Source organism: Lepisma saccharinum, chromosome 2, assembly GCF_977018435.1.
Source record: "Lepisma saccharinum chromosome 2, izLepSacc3.1, whole genome shotgun sequence".
Classification (NCBI taxonomy): domain Eukaryota; kingdom Metazoa; phylum Arthropoda; class Insecta; order Zygentoma; family Lepismatidae; genus Lepisma; species Lepisma saccharinum.
The window spans coordinates 18,694,838-18,707,105 of NC_139230.1; the positions used below are offsets into that span (position 1 = coordinate 18,694,838).

The 12,268-nt window shown below is 38.8% G+C and overlaps 1 protein-coding gene across 1 annotated transcript in view; it reads left to right on the forward strand.

The window, feature by feature from the left end:
• Positions 1–12,268, forward strand: part of LOC145983943 (uncharacterized) — a 305,676-nt gene that overhangs the window by 35,263 nt on the left and 258,145 nt on the right. The gene's annotated exons all lie outside the window — the stretch shown is intronic.

The following is a 12,268-nucleotide window of genomic DNA, read 5'->3' on the forward strand; positions in this document are numbered from 1 at the left end:
TGTATGAAACAGGAACCTTTCTTTGTGATTTAAGATTTGTGATCCTGCACCGAGGACTTGATTCACTGTGCCACATGTTTGGATGGCATGACAAATGCTTCTCATATGAAAGAGGAACTTTCTTTAGTGACTTGTGTTCCTTTTTATAGAACCTTCATACGAATGTGACTCTGTTTAGAAAGCGATAGTACATTGCGCATTCTTACCCGAACGTGATCTCAGTCTTACCCCGAGCTGCGTGTAAGACTGTGCGTTTGCATGGTTATGTTTTTCGTTTGTTTTCTGCTGAAATATTGTTTACTGTGCTTTCGGAAATTTACTGTATGTTGGCAAAGAATAATGCATTCTGTGTTACCTTTTCCGTATGTTACTAGAGATTCATAACTTCAATAAAACATAATGAACTAGAAACTGCGCAGTCTTGCCCCATTTTACTCTTTGTTTGAATTTCCTAAATTAGGAGAAAATTCCTTGCAAAGTTCCTCCATTTCAGAGCCATATTTTATTAACCAAAATACGTCTGATAATATTTAATATAAATGTGTGTGTAGTTTTCGAGATTTCATTCTATTAGTGACTGATTTGCACCATGTTACGTTTCTTCTCTCTTGACAGTTTCGAAGTTTTTCAATTCTGGAGGTTTCATAGATGTGGTTTTGCTGTAGCACAAAGTTGGTGAACCTCTCATTTGATTTGAGTAAAAGCTATACGAAATCAATTAGATTCAAAGATGCCTTCAATATCGCCTCATGTGATGTGGTCAAAGGAGGGAGGAAACCGTCCTTTTGGTTCTGAACAAACTTTTATGATATTACACTGTAATTCTGAAGATGAGGCTATCCGGTTGTCAGCGCCGATGAAACTTGGATTTACAAATAACTTCTTATATTTTTAAGTGCAAGAAGTATGATTTCAAAAGTTATAATCTAAAACTATGTAGAAATATTACTAACAACGCTTAGGTAGCCTTTCTTTATCTTTACGTAAAAACAACCACCATTTCACTGTTGCATTCTACCTAGTTTTACTTTCCAACTTTTGAAAAGATATTCCTCGAAATTATAAATATTATGAGTTATTTATATTGTTGTTATTATTGTTAATTTACAGTTTATTAGTAAAGTTTTGATACTATATCTAAGGTGTTCGGGGGAAAAGCACTTGAGTCAAAACTGCAATTTTACAGCAGGTAGTTTCCTTATGTTCATTCTATTAACAGCAAACATTGCAGACATGATGTACGTACATGTTGGATCATCACTTTTTAAAATCTTTGCATATAAAAAGGTAAAGTGTTCCCCTGTGCATAGCACCACGACATGAAGGCGTATAGGGGGTGTGGGGGTAAATCTTTGCATATGCCCAATATAAAATTATACTTATCATATGCTGTTTAATTGATTCAGTGAGACTTGAAAAAAGCAGCAGATAATTGCAGTTTGTGACTTATGTTCCTTTCCCCGAACACTCTAGATATAAATATAAGTCTCAAAAGAAAACCAACTCTAGGTTTTCAACCATATCTTGAATATATTGAAATAACATATCCCGTGGAGTAACAGCCTCACTCCCATATGTCTCAGCAGACGTGAGCGACCATCTAGCCAGTTACGGGGTGACGTGTGGTCAGCACGACGAACCTCCAGTCGTTGTTGTAGGTTTCCATAACCGGGTTACGCTACTCATTCGTAGCTCCCCAATTTCCTCACCCTGGTGGGTGGCCAACGGTCCCATACACAGGGCGAAATCTCAGGAGAAAATTTGTTACGTTTCCCTCAGGAGACTCGAACCAGCGCTCGTCCCGTAGCCCGAGTCCAAAGCCCGACGCCTTGGACCGCACAGTAAGAAATAACCTATGGTTTTATTAAACAATTACTTTTATTTGAAGATTAATAAAGGGCGTTTTCTCTTTTTCTCGTTCCTTTTACGGGTCAAGTTAGAAGGAAGGATATAAGTAAAAGAGTTTAACATGAACTAAACCTATTTAAATCAATGAAGTCACATACGTTGATTTTGTAAATTGATCAAATGACAGAACCAGTAGCACCAACTATAGCTTGCATTTTTGACAGTGAATCCAGTCCCCCTTTAAGTTGATGCTTTTGTCAAGTTGCACAGTCCACATTGAATATTGCCACAGGCATCACAGTTGGGAAGATAGTAACTTCAGGATGCTAATCTGAATCTTCTTGAGATTTACCCAATAAAATCTACTTCTGTAGCGTGTGTGTGTTTGTTGTATGTTGCAGTTCTCTGAAAGGTTGCATGAGAATGAAATTACTTTCACTTATCTGTCTCGGTGATCTCTGGATCAAGCAATCGAAAACAAGTCTGCGCAAGTAGGGACGTGAGACGGCTTCACCAATGAACACGTGAGAGGGAATGCAATTGCGTGGAGGGGGGAGTCTGCAGTCACCAGCCTTCGTAGCAGCGTATACTGCTTCGCTCTGCCCACTCTACTTCTCTGCCGCTATGCGCGGCCTTGCTCCAGAGATATCCGGGACAGAGTATAATAACATTTGTGTCTTATACGCCATTATAATTTTCTTCACAGTAAGAATCATTTTCAGGAGCCTAAAAAACCTATTCTTTTTTTGCCTCCCTTTGGTGTTACGGCCCTTGTAGATAACCTAGCCTTCTCAACAATGTTTGCATTGTTGAGAAGGCTTAATATGAAATACATATTCTGGCAACATGTTATACTTTACTTGAATGATACTGACTGACTATGCTACGATGAAGCCCCCAACATGAGCAGAAAACAATCGACAGATTTCTAATGCCTTCTTAAGAATTAATCCATCCATTCTCCACCAACGCAAAACAGATGTGCTTTCCTTATTTCGACAAAAATAGCCGTTTACCTACCTCCTCTTTCTCTCCTTCTCTCTCCCTCCCAAACCCCTCTCTCTCTCTTTCTCTAGCACACACACACATCATGATATTTGACCCTGAAATTTTACCATTATAGATAAGACGGCAGAGAAAACTGCCTTTGGAAACGCTTGGGTTCACATACCATGGAGAGAATATTGTTTCCGATTCAAATCTCAAGAAATCTGAGATAACCTGTCTGAAAATGGCTTTCTAGACGATGAAAAACAACAAACCAAATATTCTTTTCAACGTCTGAAACGTTGTGGCAGAATTGAGTAACTTGATAAGGTAACTTAGAGGTTAAACTGGTACATTGATGCTGTTTTGCTTACATATGGAAAAGTGTAATATGAGAGCCATAACTGCAATAAAGTTATCCCCTTTCTGCAACTACAGTCTCGTGATAAATAGGAGGTATTGCAAGTATGCTTCTCCAGGTGGATTCCCCGTGGGGAACCCGATAGAAACCTGGGTTGCATAACACGCATCATCTTACCCATAATTAGTGTTGCCCACGAGACGAGACGAGACGAGACGAGACGAGACTTTGGTCTGTCCCGTCCCGTCTCGAGAAAATGCTGTCTCGTCTCGTGTCTCGTCTCGAAAATATTCGTTTGTTCCGTCTCGTGTCCCGTCTCGAAGGGTTCTGTCCCGTCTCGTCTCGTCCCGTCTCGTTTTGTCTCGTCTCGTCTCGTAAAAGTGATCCGGGATATCATGCCAACAAAAGTCAAAAGTAGCAGAAACACAATATTTTTCCGGAAAGTGGGATAAAGCTCCAAATATTTTACCCATTGCGTGGTGAGAATAAATAAGGTTCGTTAATCATGAAGACATTAATGTTAAAAATGCAGTTTCTTGGTTACTAATTGCTAGGTATCTTATGAAATCTACCTTGTGTTTTTCTCGCTTTCATACAACTGTCTATCCATCGTACATAAGTCAGTGCTCTTTTTCATTACTGCTATACCTTTTGGAAGTCTTCAAATGTTTTCCACTAGACCTTCTTTCTTTCTGAATGTCGAACTTCCATGCACTATGAAAATGTACATTTTTTCTTTAAATTCTAAGCTTGGCGCTGGGAACAACAAGAAAGTTTTTAAATGTGTAGTACGAACACAAAAGACTATTTAAATTTTCAATACTTAGTATATTACAAATAGAAAGCATTTATAGTTCTTAATATTGTTAAACATCTTCTATGACATAAGTTTCAAAAAGTGTTTCTTTGTGATATTGTGCTGTTTCTTATGCTCAGCTTATGACGCACATACTTCCTTGTTTTTCCTGTAGCCTCTAAGTCCGGTACCACCACCGCTTGATCTAATTTATCCTTCGGTAGGCACGCAACTAGAAATATATGTCGGGGAAGGTGTCCGAGCCAAGTGTTTCAGAAAAAATAATAATAATAAGATTAACGACAACAATTAAGCAAATGTTTAAATTAATACATTAATATAATTCATAGGTCTATTCACTTGAATATGTAAATTAATTAATTCTATCATTGTTATTACATGAAATGTTACAAAGATGGTAGAAGAATAGTAATATAACAGCACGAATATTAGCTAATATCTAGCTTACGTCTAGTTAAGATCGCCAAAATTTGCATAAAGCAGCTGTCCTGGCTAGGAAATTAATGTCAACAAAGGTGATAAATTGAATATTTGCTGAATAACAAAAAAGGATGTTACATCCAGTTGACGAAAAATAAAGTTCCTGATTAATATTTTATGCTCATTATTATAAGTAGTAGTGTACATCATAAATCTTTATTGATACTGTCATTCAAAGCCGTATGATCCCAATAGAATCCTTGTTTTCTAGTAAGTTCGGCAGGAATAAGTAACCCTCGATTATGCTAAACAAATATATTTTCTTGTTTAACTAGAGCAAGGCCCCAGGAGGATGCAAGAAGCCGTTCCTGCAAAAGTGTATGTTTTACGAAGCGAAGAAACGTGACAAAACCACCACGTATGGAAGGCAAACCTGCATTTAGTTCAAATCGCATATTTACAGAGCCGTGCCTCCTGAAGTTATAAAAATCCCAACTTGAATGATTCTTTTAGACATGCTATAGTTGAAAAAAATATCTGTAGATGCACCAAAAGTGCATCATTATGAGATTATGCATATAACGTGTTATTGGAATCAACATATTTGTGTAAATTGGGTGCCTCCCCGATGGCGTAGTAATAAAGTCGAGGTCTTGTAATGAACGGTCCTTGCGTTCGATACCCAATGGAGTCAAAAAGTGGATCGGATCGCACTTTAAACTGTAGGTCGGTTCGTGATTTAGCCTATTTGTGAATCAAGTGGACTGAAAAAAAAATTATCAACCTTAAGAATATTAGAATCCACTAATTCACCCGCAGGCAAGTCAAATTTCACATATCCGTCTTCATCCTCGTTCATAGACTTCCTGCAATACCTTGTGAATGTGTGTTGCATCCTACCAGGTGCGAGAAATGTGCAGAATTATTCTTTCCCTGTACTGCGTTATTTTTTTTCATAACAGTAACGCTAAATTCTCGTTTTATCTGAACTTTTAAAAAATATGCAAAATACGTCTATATCTTTAAACAACCACCCTTTCTCATGTATCTGTAAAATAATCCCACTCTGTCTCAGAAAACCTCTTCCCACGATGAAATGAAGGAAACAACTATCAAGTCTCAACAATTATAATTTTTTGCTTAAATTTCCTATCATTTATACAAAAAGTAGCACATATCACGTCCTTTGGTGCAACACTGTCAACAGCTAATGTTACTTTCCTCGTCCTAATCAATTTACTTCCAACCAGTGACGGCGCCAGGGAAATGTGACTGCGGGGGGGGGGGGGGCGGGGCGGAAGGCTGGCAACAAAATATTGTAAGGGGGCAGTCACATTAACACGCCCGAAAACACTACATATATATATATAATACTTGTAATAATAATAATTATTATTATAATTATTATTATATTCATGTATGGTGTTTTGTGTTTGTCTTTTATTTAGAGTGGACGTTTACTGCTTAAATTCACTTCTTGATTACGAGTTTATCTCCACATGATTCGTTTTAATAAAGACATTAATTCTTTTTTATTGTAAAGTTGCGTTGTCTCTAGTGGCCTATTTCAGTATTGGAAGACATTCATAATTTTATAATTCATCGTCTTTCTTGAGATGAAGCTACTGATATAAATATTTAAGTTATAAGATAATAATATAAATGACGAAAAAATGCTTGGAAGAATTTAATTTTCTTGGAAAATAAACGTTACTTTGGAAGAAATTAGTCTTCTTAAGTATTAGAAACAATGTGAGGCACTTAGTGAAGTGCAATTCTCCTGCAGGAGAATTCTGCTCTATGTGCTTTGGAGAACACATTGCCCACCTTTGGTATATCCAGAACTTGACATTTCTTCTCAATGGCAAGAACAGCCAAATGAGGCAGTCTGCATCCAGCATCCTGTTTCGAGCAAGCCTTTTCAAAGATTTTAAGGACAACCATCTTCGTAACGCTGAAGAGTTTTGGGCAAAATTTGTGTTTCACCTTTCAGGGAAATGTTATCACAGGATAAAAAATCAGACAAAGGTTTTAGTTATCTCATAATTCAAGAAATATTCTGACCCTGGCATTACTTACTCATACTCTACCATTCCAACGTATGTCTGTGCTACACAATTACAGGCACCTATGGAGTTTGTGGGAAGAAATTCTTCGACTTTGATAATTACGAGAAAGAGCGAACCTGCATCTAATGATTGAAGAGTGGCAAATCATAATAAGCGTTATTTTACCTGCCCGCGATATGTTTTGAATCGAATTTTAAGTGTAATTTGCATTTTAAGGTTCAAGTTCAATACATTTCCAAATAATATTTCCTCATTAACTTCAAGAGTATCGAAGAAATTCCCTTTGTTAAGGTTTCCTCAGACTCATCATCTCGAAATTCAAGTCCCTGAATAGTAAGAAACTGCGATGGATCCACAACTGACATGTAGTGACGGGTTTTCTTCGATTACCTTTGGTCCTGGGTTCGATACCCAGTGCAGGCCCTTTAAACTATAAATCCAGTCCCGATTAGCCATACTATGCATAAAGTGGACTTAAAACACCAAATCAACCAACCAACCAAATCTTGAATCAACTTTGAATGTCTTTTACTAATTAGCGTTGTCACTAATGACCACGAGTAGAATAATTTGCCCGTACTACAGATGATGTCTTGCGGTCCTCAAAATATTCGTGATGTTTTAAAACCACCCACATTCAACATTTTTTCCCAGTTCTTAAGACTGGTTAAAACTTAGGTTAATCTCGACGATTACAGGACATAAATGAATGAGAAATCACCTATGTCCAGGTCGGCGCTCGAATCTGGGACGAAAGTCACACACAGATATATATACTAAACAAATTAATATTTCTTAATCAAGTTGGTATTATGAGCAGGAAAGTGATATCATACAGAATACACCACTTTGAAAAGGTGAAAATTGTCATACTCTCATAAATGAACACTCTTATTATTTGATATTTAATTAACATCAGTTGGGGGCCCCCCAGGGGGGGCAAAGTGTCTGACATGGGGCGTCCCCTGCCCCTCTGGCGTCGTCACTGCTTCCAACCCTCTAATAACTTTGCTGCTGATAGCCTCACCTTGGAAATGGAAGCTTGTGTGTCGGCGTATAATACAAATAACTTGTGTTCACTGTCCCTCTTTCATTCAAAGTCTGCTGTTTTCCTTTTCAGTTTTTCCTGCAAAACTTCGTCAGGAAGCAAACCAAATTACAGAATTTTTATTGCCCCTCCCTTGCATCGACCTTCATTCCTACTTCAGGCCTGGATTTATGGCACTTACCCGCTTCTGCAGGTCAACCTCGCCCCTATGTTTGGTGATTGCCCCTTGAAGCAACGGTGTCAATTGTTCAAAGCGAAACCTCTGTCAGTGGGGAACGGCGAAAAATAGTCTCGGAATACACCCTGGCCATAAACAGGCTTCAGCCACCCTGACATTGCTGTCAGCTTCCCTCTGAAATTTGATAAAACTATTTTGTGAAATTTGTTTTGAAGGCTAAATTCATAGAATAAAAATAACAGCTACAACATTCCTTCATCTGATTTACAGAAAGGCTAATCGGGACTGGACCCACAGTTTAAAGTGGGATTCAAATCACTATGTGCCTTCACCGGGTATCAAACCCGGGACCCCTTTATTACAAGACGACGACGCTAGCACTGTACCATTGGGGAGTCCCCTCGTAGAACAAGGTTTCCTTCTACGACGATTATACAGAACTTTGGCACTTCTTCATTTGAAATCTATTCTATATCAGCCTTGGTATTTCGTTATTACAATGCAAGGAATAGTATTCTCCTTAAAGAAGAAATAAATAAATAAAAAAAAGCATTGGAAATAATCTTCAAACGGACGTAAATAAATCGAATCCAACCACCCGTAGATTGCCTGAGGGAAACAACAAGAATTTTCTGAACAAAGACATTTCCGAAATTTCAATAACATTCTAATAATATCGTAACCCGTGCAAATAATCATGTGATAAAATCTTATCATGGTTCCCTGTAAACACTAAAATCACCAAATTAGTTATTTCCAAATTTCCCGTAAATTTCCTTCTCTTTAGCTCTCAGCTGTTCGGAGTGGGATAATGCAAGATTATTTGTACCTAATTATCTCCTTCTCTTAGTCATGCTAATATCTTGAACTCCTTAATAACTTTCGCAACAACTCCTTATCAATTTGTACTGCCATGTTTCCTACAATGTTTTTCCTACATCCTAATAACATTCACTTCTGTACACCCTTTGATGTAAAAATTAAATAATAATAATAATAAACCCTATCCGTCGGTCCGTTTATCTTTCCGACCTATAGAGCTGAGACTATTTTTACAAGATAAATCTATGACTCAGACACTCCACGATGTATTGACCCCTCCTTTCACCTTCTCTACCTGCCCTTTTACTTGATGTGATTAGAATTGTATTAGTATCTGGAGTACTATCGTAACATAAAGTTATTAACCTGGAATAAATTGGAAAAAAATGGGGAGTAAAGCTGTGTTTCGAAAGAGTATTGAAAATAAGTTTAGGTATTCAATTCATTCATTACTCTCTCTAAAATAGTCTTCTTTTGACTTAATACACGCTTATGAACGTTTCTAATTGAAATACTTTATTCCAAGCAAACAAGTATTTGCAACTGAATAAATATTTTGCTTTTATTTTTTTCGAGACATTCGAGACGAGACGAGACTTTTCAAAAGCCGTCCCGTCCCGTCTCGTGTCTCGTCTCGAAAACGAGACGAGAAAGGCATTCCGTCTCGTCCCGTCTCGAATTTCAAAAGGCTTGTCCCGTCTCGTGTCTCGTCTCGAAAACGAGACGAGACACGACACGAGACGGGACATGTCCCGTCCCGTGAGCAACACTACCCATAATTTTATCCACCATTGTCGTCTGGTGGAAGGAGAATACCAAGACAGATTGAGGTTTGTTCCAAATTCGCGCATGCGTAGTCCGGGAAAATGACGTGGAGAAAACGACGGAGCGATTAAACGCACTGCTTCCCCATGAGCTTCCCTAAAATATCAAACCGATTGGATATCTGACTGGAAGTTGCTACGGACGTCCCAAGCGGGTTTATCTCTATTGCACACGCTGCTTTCCCATGAGGAAATCCATGTTGTCAAGCACATAGGAAAGTCGTTACATGTAATACTCCCGATAAAGAGAGAATCGAGACTTGTACCAGCTAACTATTGACCGTGGTATAAAACATTTTGAGATGGAATTACTTAGTATGATTATGAATAAATTAATTACTTACTTACTTACTTAGTCGCGTCCTCTTCTACCTGCCGGTGTCGAGGGGTTACAGAGAGCTCTCCAGACGTTTCTGTCCAACGCCTTTTCCTGTGCCTCTTTCCATCTTATGCTTCGTTTCTCCAAAATCTCTTTGACACTCATATTCCATGTCTTTCTTGGTCTTCCTTTTGTTCTTTGATTTGATTTGATTTAGTTTATTTTACTTCGCGTTTTGTGCCTCTTGGCTAATTTGCGAAGATGGGGATGAGTGATGAAATGATGAAATTGATGAATGGACATTCACAAACAACCAAGCCCGACCGGGATTCGAACCCGGAACCCTTGGCGTCGCAGCGCAATGTGCTAACCACTCGGCCACAGGGTCGGGCTCCTTTTGTTCTTGTTCCTTGTGGACATGCTTCCCATATCTGCTTTGAAGGTCTCGTCTCACTCATTCTGCTCAAATGGCCGAACCATCTGAGTTGATTAAGTTCAACTGTTTCTTGTAGTGGCTGAGCATTTAAAGATTGCCGAATGGTTTGATTCCTTATCCGATCTTTCCTGGTTTTCCCACTTATTCTTCGAAGGTACCTCATTTCCATTGTTTGTACACTTTGCAATTACCTTTTAAAAAAACAGTCGAACAGCAAGAGATGTATTAAACACCAATGAAAGCACATGTGGTTTGAGTAACACGACCTTCGATAGCCTGCAATACAGGAATCTATGAGGAAAAAACTAATAGGCTTGCTTCAATCATTTAAACATGAACACACCTTTCGAAGGGAAATATATCAAAACTAGGTCACCAGTCAAGTCGTAACGTACACAACACAACGAGAGAGATAAGTCGTCAACTTTTGCTTTCGCCACCGATATTCCTGGGTTCGAGTTCCGGTCTGGTCATGAATGTTCTTTGTTGGTTCCCCTCATTACTCATCCCAATTGTTGCGATTAGCCAAAAGCACCAGAAAGCGACACTAAATATCAATAACAACAAATCACAATACAAGTAGTTACGATAAATAGAATTGATGCAAACAATATTTGAGTGCATATGTTTTGATCTCTTGGAACAAATAGCCTATTTGTCCGAGAAACATAAGTTCGTACATTATGTCACCTTGTTCTTTGTTCAGGATAATCACAACGATGAGGATGAATGATGATGTGATTTAAGTGATGAACAAACATTAACAAAGGTACTTCTGTGTCCAGGCCTAGACTTGAACCCCGAACCTTCGTTGGCGAGATCGTGAGTCGACCTTTCAACATCAAAGCGGCGCTGTTTTAAGTTGTTCTCTGACTGTTGTGTGTTGATTATTTTGCGCCGTTATTTAAGTTCTCCATTATAATCACGACGATGGAGATGTAATAGAGCGGGGGAAAACTGGAGAAACAGCCATGGCTTTCCGGGATTATAGCCTACCATCTCTCACTTTTCAGCAGGTTATTCCAATTTTAAGTTTTATCGAAGCTGAAATCAAGCTTTCACTAAATTCGCCTTACTTGATCACATAACGTTTTATATTTTCCAAGGAACATTTGCTGTCAAGATTTTTTTAACGATCAAAAAGCTGTGCTGAATATCGAAACAAGAATTCTCTGATAACAACGCTGTTAATAAAAGCAATCTCGCGTTATGAATCGTGTTTGTTGTCTTTATTGTCTTTATTGTCTTTATCCCGGGAATCTCTGGAGCAAGGTCGCGCAGAAGGATAGGCTGGAGGTGTGTGGGGCGAAGCAGTACACGCTGATACAAATAGCTACGAGCTCGCTTTCCCCCTCCACGCAATCCTGTTCCCTCGCACGTGTTCATTGGTCGAGCCCTCTAGATTCGCTACTTGCGCAGAGACTTGCTTACGTTCGTTCGCTCCAGAGATTCCCGGGCCTCCCCCATGACGTCATTGCCTTGTAATCAAGGGGTCCCGGGTTCGATCCCCGGTGGAGGCACAAGTGGTTCGGATCCCACTTTAAACTGTAGGTCCAGTCCTGATTAGCCTTACTGTGCATAAAGTGGACTTAAAACTCCAATCAACCAACCAACCTTCCATGGTACGAACAAAACGCTAACCACTACATCACAAGTAATGGCATGAATCGTGTCGTTTCTGCAAGCTTCCCTTATAAACATAATTTGAATCAAATGTTTAACATTATCTGCAAATCCGTTTGAGGTTAACCGAGTTTATTTCACAACGTTCCACAAAATTACTGGTGGTAGATTATCGTCCTTTCTGTGTGTAATTCGGGCACGTTTCTAAGTTGCAAACATCCAGAACTTCCAGCTAAAAATGCCACCACCATTCCCCAGCTTAATTGCCCCACTTTCCCATCAATAGCGATTTCGGGTAATTTTACGTACCTAATCCTGCGCGTGATATTTGATATGAAGATAATTGATCCTCTAAATTAGTACAACGTCGGTTTTCGGTTCTCTAATCCATGTTGTGTCCAGAGGCTGGATGAGAAAAAATCATGTCATTTGATCATCATGGTTGAACAAAGGCCATGTTACTTTTAGATGTCTTGAGCTTGCGAATTGAATTCGGAATGAATGCAATATTAAAAG